Below are 12,423 nucleotides of genomic sequence, written 5' to 3'. Positions count from 1 at the left end.
TTAATTAAAATTTCATTGACATAGGAAAGATTTAATTTTATATATTGGCCTTTCATTATGTGACCTTGCTATACTCACTGTTTTCAGGAGTTGTTGTTTATTTGTTTTTGTTTTTAAGTTCTATGGGAATTTGTACTAGACACATCATCTACAATAGACAACTTTTTTTCCAAATCTATATGACTTGTATTTCTTTTTCATGACTTACTACACTATCTAGTTGTCCATGGACTATGTTGCATAGGAGTTGTGAAAGAGGACATCTGCGCCTTGTTTATAGTCTTAATGGGGAGAGTGCATAGATTCTAACCATTATTAAATACTATGTTAGCTGTAGATTTTTGTGCATATACACTTAATGGGGCAAAGGAAGCTTTCTTCTATTCCTGTTTTTTGAAAGCTACTAACATGAATGAATGTTGAATTTCATTGAATGCTTTTTCTGATATAGTTGATATAATCATATGTTTTTTTCTTATTTAGCCTGTTAATATGATGACTTACAAATGTTGGATCAGTGTTATACTCCTGGAATAAACCCAACATGATTGTGATATATTATTATTTTTATATATTATAGGATTCTATTTGCTACTATTTTTTAAAGATTTTATATATTTTTATGACAGAAATTAGCTTTCTTTTATTATAGTATCTATGAAAGGGATAATGATATGCCAACTTAAAACATTCCAATTTGACATAAAAATCATTGTGAGCGGAAGTCAACTGAGAATCAGCTTTTTCAAGAAGTGTTATCTGCCTCTTCCTATCTATCTAAAAGCAGGACAAAACGTCCCTTTCTGAAAGTGCCTGCCCCTTGTTCCAGGAAGAGAAGAGCGACTATTATCACTGGAGATGGAGAGTAGACACCAGAATGACTTTGCATAAACAGAGCTAACAAAAACAGTTCTTATCTTCCGTTAGTTCCCTCATATATTTCCTAACCACTTCCCCATAATCTGTGGTCCCTTGGAATCCAAGCCCTCTTTCCTTTGTTAAAAGGATATAGAAGCCCCCAAGTTTAACTGCTTTGAGTGCCAGTTACCTTTTGTGAAACTCCCATGCATGTAAATATTAATAAAAATTATGTTCTTGTTTTCCTCTTAATCTTTCTTTTGTTAGTTTAATTTGCAGGCCCCCAGAGATAAAAACTTAATAGGGTAGAGAAAAAGTTTTTCCTCCCAGATCTCTATATATCACTTTGGTATTGCAGTGATTCTGGCCAGATAAAATGCATTAGAAAGTATTTTCTTTTTCTATGTTCTGGATGAGATTGTGTAGAATTGGTAGTAAGTTTTCCTTAAATATTGGGTAGAATTCACCAATAAAACCATCTGAGCCTTGCACTTTCATTTTTGTTACTTTTAGACTACTGATTCAATCTATTTCCCCTCTACTAAGTTTTGGTAGTTTGAATTTTTCAATAGATTTGTTTATTTTATCTAGTTTTCAAATTTTGGAGCATATGTGTCCGTAGTACCCCTTATTATTCTTTGAATGCATACAAGAACAATACTAATGACCTCTCTTTTATATCTGATATCAGTAATTTGTGTCATCTTCCTTCCTTTTTTCCTAGTTAACCTGGCTACATGCTTGTCTTATTTATCTTTTCAAAAGGCCAGTTCTTGGTTTTATTGATTTTTCTCTATACATTTTTAGCCACAATTTCATTGATTTTTGTCTCTTTTTTTTCATTTTTTTTCTGATGAGTTTGATTTTAAATTGATATTCTCTCTTTAAAAGTTTGAAGATTAAAGTATTGGTTTTAGATCTTTCTTTTCTAATATACACATTTAATGCTATAAATTTGCTCTTAAATTATTGCATTAGCTATATCCCACAAATTTTAATAAACTTTATTTTTATTTTAACTTGCTAAAAACAAATTTTTAATTTATTTTGAGCTGCCTTTTTTGACTCTTGTGTTACATAGACTTTTCCACTTCAATTTCCAAATATTTAAGGGTTGTAAAGCTAGCTTTCTGTTGATTAATAGTTTAATTTCCTTGTATTATGAGAACACACATTATATGATTTCAATTCTTGTAAAACTTTTATTGTTCTTTTCTGTAGCCAAGAATGTGATTATCTGATGAAAATTCTTTGTATGTTAAGAAGAATGCATATTCTGCTGCTATCAGATAGAATATTTTATAAATGTTAATTATATTAAGTAGATTGGTAATAATGTTTAGGTCTTTTATATCTTTATTGATATACTCTATGGATATATTTCATGCCTTCTATCTATCAAGTACCGATAGAGGTGTTGAAGTTTCCAACTATAATAGTGGATTTTTTCAATTTTTCTATTATATATTTTTGCTTCATGTATTTTTATTGACTTATAATTGACGTATAACATATTAGTTTAAGGTGTACAACATAGTAATTTCATATATGTATGTATTGCAAAATGATCACCATGAGAAGTCTAGTCAACATCATTCAACAAACATAGTTATAATTTTTGTGTGTGATCTCAACTTTTAAGGTCTACATTTTTAGCAACTTTTAAATATCCAATACAGTATTATTAACTATTGTCACAATACTGTACATCCCCATGACTCATTTATTTTGTAACTGTAAGTTTGTACTTTCTGACCTCCTTCACCCATTTGAGTGATTTTTGTTTTTATTGCACGTATCAGTCACCAATCTGTTCTCTGTGTCTATCTATATATTTGGTGGTTTTGTTTGTTTCATTCTGTTTTGGTTTTTTAGATTCCACATATAAGTGAGATTATACAGTATTTGTTTTTATGTCTGACTTATTTGGCATAGTATCTTCAAAGTCCATCCATGTTGTAGCAAAAGGCAGAATTTTCTTCTTTTTTATGACATATATACATATACATGTATCCATTTATATTTAAATTTATGCATTTATTCACCAGTGGACACTTAGATTGTTTCCATGGCTTGACTATTATAAATAATGCTGTAATGAACGTAATGAAGGTACAGATACCATTTAAAGTTAGTGTTTCATTTCCTTTGAACAAATATCAGAAGTATAATTGCTGGATCATAAGGTAGGTCTATTTTTTTTTTTAATTTTTGAGGAACTTCCATGCTGTTTTCCATAGTTGCTGCACTGATTTACATTCCCACCAATAATGCATGAGTGTCTCCTTTTCTTCACATCTTTTCCAACACTTGCTGTTTGTTGTCTTTTTAATAATAGCTATTCTGACAGGTGTGAAGTGATACCTCATTGTGGTTTTCATTTGCATTTCCCTGATAATTTGTGATGTTGAGAACCTTTTTATGTACCTGTTGGCCATCTTTATGTCTTCTTTGGAAAATTTCTATTCAGATCATCTGCATAGTTTTAAATTAGTTTTTTATTTTGCTGTTGACTTGTATGGGTCTATATTTTAGATATTAACTCTTTATCAGATATATTATTTGCAAATACTGTCTCCCTTTCTGTAGGTTGCCTTTTTATTTTATCAATGGTTTCTCTCACTGTGTGAAAGCTTTTATGTTTAATATGCTTCCTCTTATTGATTTCTGCTTTTGTTACCTTTGCTTTTGGTGACATATTCTAAAAAGTCACCAATTTCTTTCATTAACATATTACAGTTTTGGGTGTACAAGTCTCTCACCTCCTTGGCTAACTTTATCCCTAGATGTCTTATTCCTTTTGATACAATTATAAATGAGATTTTTAAAATTTCTCTTTCTGATACTTTGTTATTAGTACATAGAAACACAACTGATTGTTATCTGTGATTTTGCACCTTGCAACTTTACTGAATTCATTTATTAGTTCTAACAGGTTTTTTGGTGAAGTCTTTAGAGCTTTTTATATATAATATCATGTCACCTGCCGTTAATGACAGTTTTACTTCTGTTTTCCTGATTTAGATGCCTTTTATTTATTTTTCTTGCCTAACTGCCCTGGCTAGGATTTCCAATACTATGTTGAATAAAAGTGGGCATCCTTGTCTTGTTCCTAATCTTCAAGAAAAGTCTTTCAGCTTTTCACCATTGAGTATGTTGTTATCTGTGGATTTGCCATATATGGTCTCATTTGGGGGCACACAAGTGATGGTTTATTATTCATCACTGCTAGAGCAAGCAGACAAGTAGAGTAAAAAGATAAGTTAAAAAGTGAGTTCAGATTGGTGCAGACTGAAGCCACCATATTTGGCTTGAATTATAAGGGGATGGGAGTAGAAGGGTAGCATTGGGGAGATGCTACTCACTGGCGCAACCCTGCCTCTCAAGCCAGACTCCCTCTCAGCTCCAATTCATCCAGAGGGGACAGCATCCAGTCCCTGGGGACTGTCAGTCCTTCCTGCCTTTCCCCTTTTACTGCTTTTGGCAACTAAGAGGTAGATGCTATCTTCGTATCAAGGATGTACCCTAAGACACCCTCAGGCAGTCTGTGGCTGACTCCCACACAGGCCTAGGTGCCGAATACAGTTGCTGAAGCCAAACCTCTCTGTCCTTAACACGAGCCAGGAGGGCTGGAGTGCTTAGGGGAAGCAGACAGGGTTGGAGAATCCAGAACCACAGGTCAGAAACAGGGATAGGGAAAAGGATAATATCATTCAGCCTCTGGGATCCCTTCATAGCTGCATAACTGGGGGCAAGGAGAGAATGGAGTTATTCTCCCCACCCTCAGCAGCTGGAACACCAATAGACAAGATTAGTGGCAGAGTTGCACCCATCCTGTCCTGCCCAAGCCAGAATGGGCAGGGGCTTGGGAGGGGCCCACTTAGGTGAGCAGCACCAAGTACGTGATGGGGACCTCTCTCTTCTTGCTGCCTCTCTCATCAGTGAGTGAGTCAGGGTCCATGCTGGGCATACTGTAGACAGTGATGAGTTCATCAGTCAGTAGGGCCAACTCACTGCTGTCCAGCTGCTTTGTTGTTGTAGAGTATTTGGGCTTTTGAGTTCTGCTGGTGGGTGAGGCCAACTTCTCCTGGTAGATAGTGGCCTCCCCGGAAAGGCCAGGCCACCCACAGAGGGTACCACAGGCATAGTAGCCCTGGTGCTAGGCGAGGTGCCGCTCAGAGGTTGGGAGATAGGTTATGTTGTGTCCACAAAGGTGTCTGGAAATCTCCGCAGCTGTTTCTGTAAGCCTAGCACGTGGCAGTAGCTCTATACACAGTAAATTGTCTGAGATTCTAGGAGCTCATGGAGGCAGTGAAGGTGATTCAAGTGAGTGCTGCTGATTTTCTCCACAAGGAGGTCGGTCACTTCTGCCTGCCAGTCAAACTCTGTCTGGGCCACTTGGAGCTCTTGTTAAGTCCTGTCCATTTCATCATTCCAAAATGCAGAGGCACTCACCAAGAGAATATAATTGTAAGGCCTAGTTTCCTGAAAGTCACTGTTATGCCTTTGGCTTCTGCCACTCTGGCTTCCTTCAGCAGTGCTTTACAGGCATCTAAGTTTTGGAGGAGCCGTTTCTGCCTTGAAAATCATCATCCAGCCCCATTCTAAGAAGTTGCACTGGGGTGTGAGGTTACTTGATGGAGACTATCAGTGAAAAGTTAATCAGCCAATCTAAGAAAGAAATGGAAACTTTTATTCCAGCCAAATTTGAGGATTGTAATCTGGGAAGAGCATCTCAGAAAGCTCTGAGAACTTTTCCACTGGTTAGAAATCAAGGCACAGTTTTGTATAAGTTTTTTGAGACTGAGGGCTGTGCATTAAATGACATATTATTGACAGTTCACACAATCCAGAGCTCAGCATCATCATGGCCCCTTACAAAATCAAGAAGGAATGTTATCTTTTAAGGAATTGTCTTGTTGATGATAGGAGAATGTTGCTCTTTATGGTTGAGCGGGTATTTCTGCCGATATTGTGGTCAATGCATAATGCAGATGCACAATGCAGTTTTGGGAGAGGGGGCCAAAGGGAAGGGAAGAATTTTTTATGTTTAAATTTTTCTTGTCTTACCATAAAATATGAATTTTATTTCACAAGGCTGTGTGATAAAATCCCTCTCTGTGGCTCCCAGGTGCTTTTCCAGCTTCTGCCACCCTGATCAATGTCTTTCCTTTAGAAGCAATGGATGCCAGCTCACTGGCCACCTTTGTTATGTTCCCCACTGGTGACTTGCAAGGGCACCTTCCTGCTTAGCTTCTCATACATAAACTCCTACAAATGGGCCCTGAGGTTGGGCTACAGCAGCTCTCTGCCTTAGGATTTCCTCTGTCTAGTGCTTGGTATGGTCCTCTGGGACCAGAAGATTTTCAAAGTGGTTGTCAAGTTCTGCCTTCTCAGCCTAGCTGAACTTTGTGAACTGCACAGCCCAAGACAGGAAGATGCCCACGTCTGCTTCTTCATGTTGCAGTCCATCCCAGCTATAAAAGTGGATTTGTATGTTTCTTTTTTTAACTTTTATAAGTTTTTGATTCATGTATTTTGATGCTCTTTTAATAATTCATACGTGTTTAGAATTTTGATGTCTTCTTGGGTAAATGATCCTTTTGTCAGTATGTAATGTCCTTTCTTCTTAGTAATTTTCCCTTTATAAAATCTGCTTTTTCTTAAATAAATATAGCTTATTCCAGGGTTGCTTTTGTTGTTTTTCAATTAGTGTTAGTATGGAATATCTTTTATCCTGCCATCACTTTTAACCTAATTCTTTATATTTAAAATGAGTCTCTGGTAGACAACAGATAGTTGAGTATTACTTTTTAAATTTTATCCACTCTAACAGTCTGTCTTTTAATTGGTATATTTAAACCATTCCCATTTAAAGTGATTATTTCTATAACTGTATTAAAACCTACCATTCTTGTAACTATTCTCTACTTGTTGCATTTTATTTTGTTCCATTGTATCTCTGCTCTCATACATGATGTATTATTCATATTTGACATATCATTCATATTTATTTTCAATATTGTATTCGTTAACCTAGAGTTTACAGTGTAAATTTGAAAATGTCTATGTCCAACTTCAAATAACCTTATATTATGTTATAATAGAGTATTTCTAATTGTTCCCACATGTTTTTGTAACATTACTATCAATTTATCTATAAGCTATAATTACAAATATGATATTATTTCTTTAAATACACAATTACCATTTAGATTAATTAAGAATAAGAAAAATAGTAGATTTTAACTTATCCTTACTTTCCCCTACACTATTCTTTTCTTTATTTAGATCCTAGCTTTCAACCTATGTCTTTTCTTCTGAGTGAAGAACTTTTAATATTTCTTATAAAGTCTGCTCACAATTAATTCCCTCATTAAAGACCTTTTAGAGAAAGTCTTCATTTTTTCTTTGCTTTTGCAAGATAATTTCACTGGATATAGAATTCTATTAATTTTATAATATTATTTTAAGGAATCAAAGATTTTACCGTAATCTCTTTCTATATGCATGGTTTCTAATGATAAGTCGTCTGTAACTTTCATCCTTGAAATTCTGTCAGTAAAGTATTTTCCTCCCTGACTCTGGCTTCTTCCAAGATATTTTGTCTTTAGACTTACTTAGTTTTGATATGATATACCTAGATATATTTTAAATTTTATCTGTATTGTTTTTGATATTTATCCTGCTTGCAGTTCAGTGAGATTCCTGGATCTGTGGGTCGTTGTCTGTCATTAATTGTCAAAAATCCTTAGCCATTATTACTTCAAATATTTATTCTGCTCTTCTCTGTATTTCTTCTTATTTTGTTTCAGTTATGCATATATTACACCTTTTGAAATTGTTCCATAGTCTTTGGATATTCTGTTCCATTTTTGTCATTATTATTATTGTTTGCATTTCAGTTCAGGAAGTTTCTATTAACTCATAATAAGCTCACTAATTCTTTCTTTAGTTGTGTTGGATCTATTGTTGATCCTATCGAAAGGCATTCTTTGTTTTGGTTACAGTGTTTTACTATTTCTAATATTTACTTTTGACTTTTTCCTAGAGTTTCCATCTCTCTGCTTGGAATACCCACATATTCTTGTATTTTTCCTTTAGAATCAGGAACATATTACAGACATTTTAAATTTCCTGCTTGATAATTCCAACATCTGTGTCATATCTGACACAGAATCTGATTGTGATGCTTGCTTTGTCTCTTCAGACTGTGTTTTTTTTCTTGCATTTTTATCATATCTTGTAATTTTTTGTTGAAAGTGAGGAATGTTGTATTGAGTAATTGTACCTGGTATAAATGGAACTTTAGCATGAGCACTTATATTAATATAGCTAACAGTTGGACTCTAGTTAATGTTTATTGTATGTATATCCATCAGAGGGCTCAAATTCATCTAACATATTTGTTTTTGTCATTCTTGGTTTGGGGTGTCTCTGCACTGCTTCTCAGACAGTCTGTGTTTAGCAGCTCTTTCAGCTGTAATCTACTGTTGTACTGGAGTCTTGTTGACATGGTGGTAGTGTGGAGGGAAGAGAAAGCATTCTATTATCTTCTGATTCTCAGTCTATTAATGGGCACAATTGTATTTAGAGTTTTAGCTGTCTTCTTTCAAAAATGGTTAGCTTAATAGACATAAATCAATAATGAAATATTAATAACCATGTGCAAGGTTCTTTACATGCATTTACTCACTTTAACTTCAAAACAAGTCTCCAAAGTTAGTACTACAATGGTCTTCACTTCACGGATGGAAAACTACTGCCCATGATGTTTAATTGCTTTATCCAGTCATACAACTGTTAAGTAGTAGAACCCTTACAAAATTTTGCCTCATAATCTATGTTTGAATATAGAGTATTTTACTAGCCAGAGGGGAGAAGGCACGCTCTTTTCAAGCACATATGAAACATTTAAATATTAGATACATAATTTAACATTTAAAACAATCTAGAGTAGATATTAACCCAATATTTTAAGATGCTAAATTAAAGTAGAGAGATTTTAAAAAGTATCTAGGATCATACAGCATCGAATTCTAGATCTGTCTAATTCCAGAGTTGATATACTTTGTATTATACCATACTATTTTACTGTGAAAATTGAGAATATATAGAAGATGGCATGTAGAGTATTTCACATATAGGTTTGAGATCATGAAAAGGTAGCAGTAGGAAAGACATAGACTTATGCAGATAAAGCTAAAAATAAATTTGCTGCTTCCTCACCCTGTTTACACTCACTGTTCGATAAGCCCTGAAAGAGAATATTTACTGATCTGTTACTTCTGTATGACACTTTCACTAAGCTTTAGTGTCTGGTCATTTTCCCAGTAAGCTGACTGATACTGTAAACTTGTTTTTGCTTAGTGTTAAGTGCAGATAAAAGCTGAATGTTTTGCCACTAGCAAATAACACGTGTATTTTAGCGCAGGCTTTCAGTATGGAAATTTGAGACTTCCAGGGAGGGTTTATGATGTGCTTTTGTGAAACACTGCCTGAAACCTTGGATCATGCACTATGTACAGCTCTCTACTCCAATTATGTAAAAATGTCTAGTTTTCACAGAGACATAGTAATGGCTAGACATGAGGTTCAATGTGTAATATGGGAATAAATTATATAGAGCTTAGAAACCTATAGATTTGAAAACTGAAAAACAGTCAAGGGTTTTTCATTTGTAGTATGGTGTAGTCTAAAGGGAAGCACTTTTTTAAAGCAAAATATAGAATAATTTGGAGGCAAGAAACCACAAAAGTAACAACACGAAGAGGAGAGATTAAGATAAATACAACTGACTTCACCCAGCATTAAAATATTAAATTCTTCTATCTAAACATTTTCCATTATGACTGCCATTTCTCTGTCAAAAACAGAGAGAAAAATTCCATGGTATTGGGCAAAGTGCTCAAGACACTTTCCTTCTTCTCTCCAGTATTTTTGTTTCCCATGAAGGCATGGCTGATGGGCTGATGTCCTTGCCTCTACGTATTAGATCAGTTTTCCTTGTATTTTAAGGACCTTTCTGAATTCCAAATTTAAAGAAAAATTGTCACTAATTCTTTACAACTATCTCCTCTTCCATTATGTATACGTAAAAAAAAACAAATTAAAAAATTCCAGCTTTATTGAGATATAGTTGAAAATTAACATTGAATAAGTTTAAGATGCACACTATAGATTCTACATGTGTGTATATTGCAAAATGATTACCACAATAAGATTACTTAACACATCCATTAGCTTACATAGTTACATCTTTTTTTCTGGTGGGAGTTTTTAAAAGCTACTCTGTTAGCAACTTTCAAATATGTAATATAGTATTGTTAACTATAATCACCATGCTGTATATTACACCTGTACATTACATCCCCAGAATTTATTCACCTTATAACTGGAAGTTTGAACACTTTCACCAGCTCTACCCATTTATCCCACCCCCAGCCCTTGCCCCTGGCAGAGACCAATCTGTTGTCTGGTTCTTATGTCTTATTCCACCATTAAATAAGATTATACAGTATTTGTCTTTATCTGATATTTCATTTAGCATAATATTCTCAAGATTCATCCATGTTGTGACAAATGGCAGGATTTGCTGCTTTATTCTTTTATTATTATTTTTACATTTTCTTTATCCATTCATTTTTTAATTTTTATTTTTAAGCTTTATCGAGGTATAACTGATAAGTACAATTGTAACATATTTAAACTGAACAACATGATGATTGATGTATGTTTACATTGTAAAGGATTACCACAATCAAATTAATTAACACATCCATCATATATATTTATCTTTTTTGTGTGAGAGCACTTAAGTTCCATTTGTTCAGTAAATTTCAATTATACAATACAGTATTATTAACTATGGTTGCCACTTAATACATTAAATCCTCAGACTTTTTCTTCTAAAATTGAAAATAGGTACCCTTTTACCAACTTCACCTCATTTCTTATAGTCCTTTTTCTAATTTATTAATTGGAACATTTAATCAACTTTCTTTTTTGTTTTTTATATTTCTTTCAGATTTATGAGATATAATGGACAAACATTGTATATATTAAGGTGTACAATGTGATGTTTTTGTATAAATGTAAATGTGAAATAATCACACAATCAAGCTAATTAGCATTTATTACTTCACGTAGTTACCAATTTTTTGTTTTGTTTTTCTTTTTAATCTGCCACTCTCTGTCCCTCTGGGAAGCCACCTGTCTGATCTCTGTATGTATGAATCTGTTTCTGTTTTGTTATGTTTGTTTATGTTTTCATTTTAGATTTTATATAGAAGTGAAATCATATGGTATATAGTATTTGTTGTTCTCTAACTTACCTTACTTAGCAAAATATCCTCTAGGTCCATTCAGGTTGTCTCAAATGGCAATATTTTATTATTTATTTTTTATGACTGATGAGTATTCCACTATATATATATCTACTCATCTGGACACAGGTTACTTCTATATCTTGGCTGCTGTGAACAACGCTGCAGTGAACATAAAGGTGCATATATCTTTTCAGATTAGTGTTTTTGTTTCCTTCAGAATACCCAAAAGTGGAATTGCTAGACTGTATGTTAGTTCTATTTTTAATTCCTTGAGGAATCTCCATACTGTTTTCCATAGTAGCTGCATCATTTTACATTCCCACCAACAGTGCACAAAATTTCCTTTTCTCTATATCCTTGCCAACACTTGTTTTGGTTGTCTTTTTGATAATAGCCATTCTGACAGGTGTGAGATGATAACTCATTTTGGCTTTAATTTGCATTTCTCTGGTGATGAGTGATGTTAAGCATTTTTTCATGTGTCTGTTGACCATCTTGGAAAACTATGTATTCAGGCCTTCTACCCATTTGCTAATCAAGTTTTTCTTTTATTTGATGTTGAGATGTATGAGTGAGTTCTTTGTATATTTTGGATATTAACTCTTTATCAGATATATTATTTGCAAATATCTTCTCCCATTAAGTAGATGGCCTTTTCATTTTGTTGTTAGTTTCCTTCACTATGAAAAAGCTTTGTAGTTTAATATAGTTATATTTGTTTATTTTTGCTTCTGTTTCCCTTACCTAAAGAGACATATCCTCCCAAAGTAAAAGACCAATGTCAGAGACCATACTGTCTATGTTTTCTTCTAGGAGTTTTATGATTTCAGGTCTTACATTAACTGTTTAGCCCATTATGAATGTATTTTTGTATATGGTAAGAGAAGTAGTCCAGTTAGGTTATTTTGCATGTAGCTGTTCAGTTTTTGCAACACCATTTATTGAAGAAGCTGTCTTTTCATTGTATATGCCTTATACAGTGTATATTTATGCCTCCTTTGTCATAGATTAATTGCCCATAGAAGAGTGAATTTATTTTGGGAAATACAGTTTTTCCCATTGATGTATGTGTCTGTTTTTCTAACAGTACTATATTGTTTTAAGTACTATAACTTTGTAGTATTGTTTTAAATCAGGAAATGTGATACCTGCGGCTTTGTTCTTTCTCAAGATTGCTTTGGCCATTTGGGGTATTTTGTGTTTCCATACAAATTTTGATAGGGATTGCATTGAATCT

The 12,423-nt window shown here is 33.8% G+C and overlaps 1 pseudogene; it reads right to left on the bottom strand.

The window, feature by feature from the left end:
• Window positions 1-4,738: 4,738 nt before the first annotated feature.
• On the bottom strand, window positions 4,739-11,222 carry LOC102529189 (endophilin-B2 pseudogene; annotated as a pseudogene).
• Between the last annotated feature and the right edge of the window lie 1,201 nt (window positions 11,223-12,423).

This window comes from Vicugna pacos, chromosome X, assembly GCF_048564905.1.
Source record: "Vicugna pacos chromosome X, VicPac4, whole genome shotgun sequence".
NCBI lineage: Eukaryota > Metazoa > Chordata > Mammalia > Artiodactyla > Camelidae > Vicugna > Vicugna pacos.
This window is presented reverse-complemented; position numbering and strand designations above follow the sequence as displayed.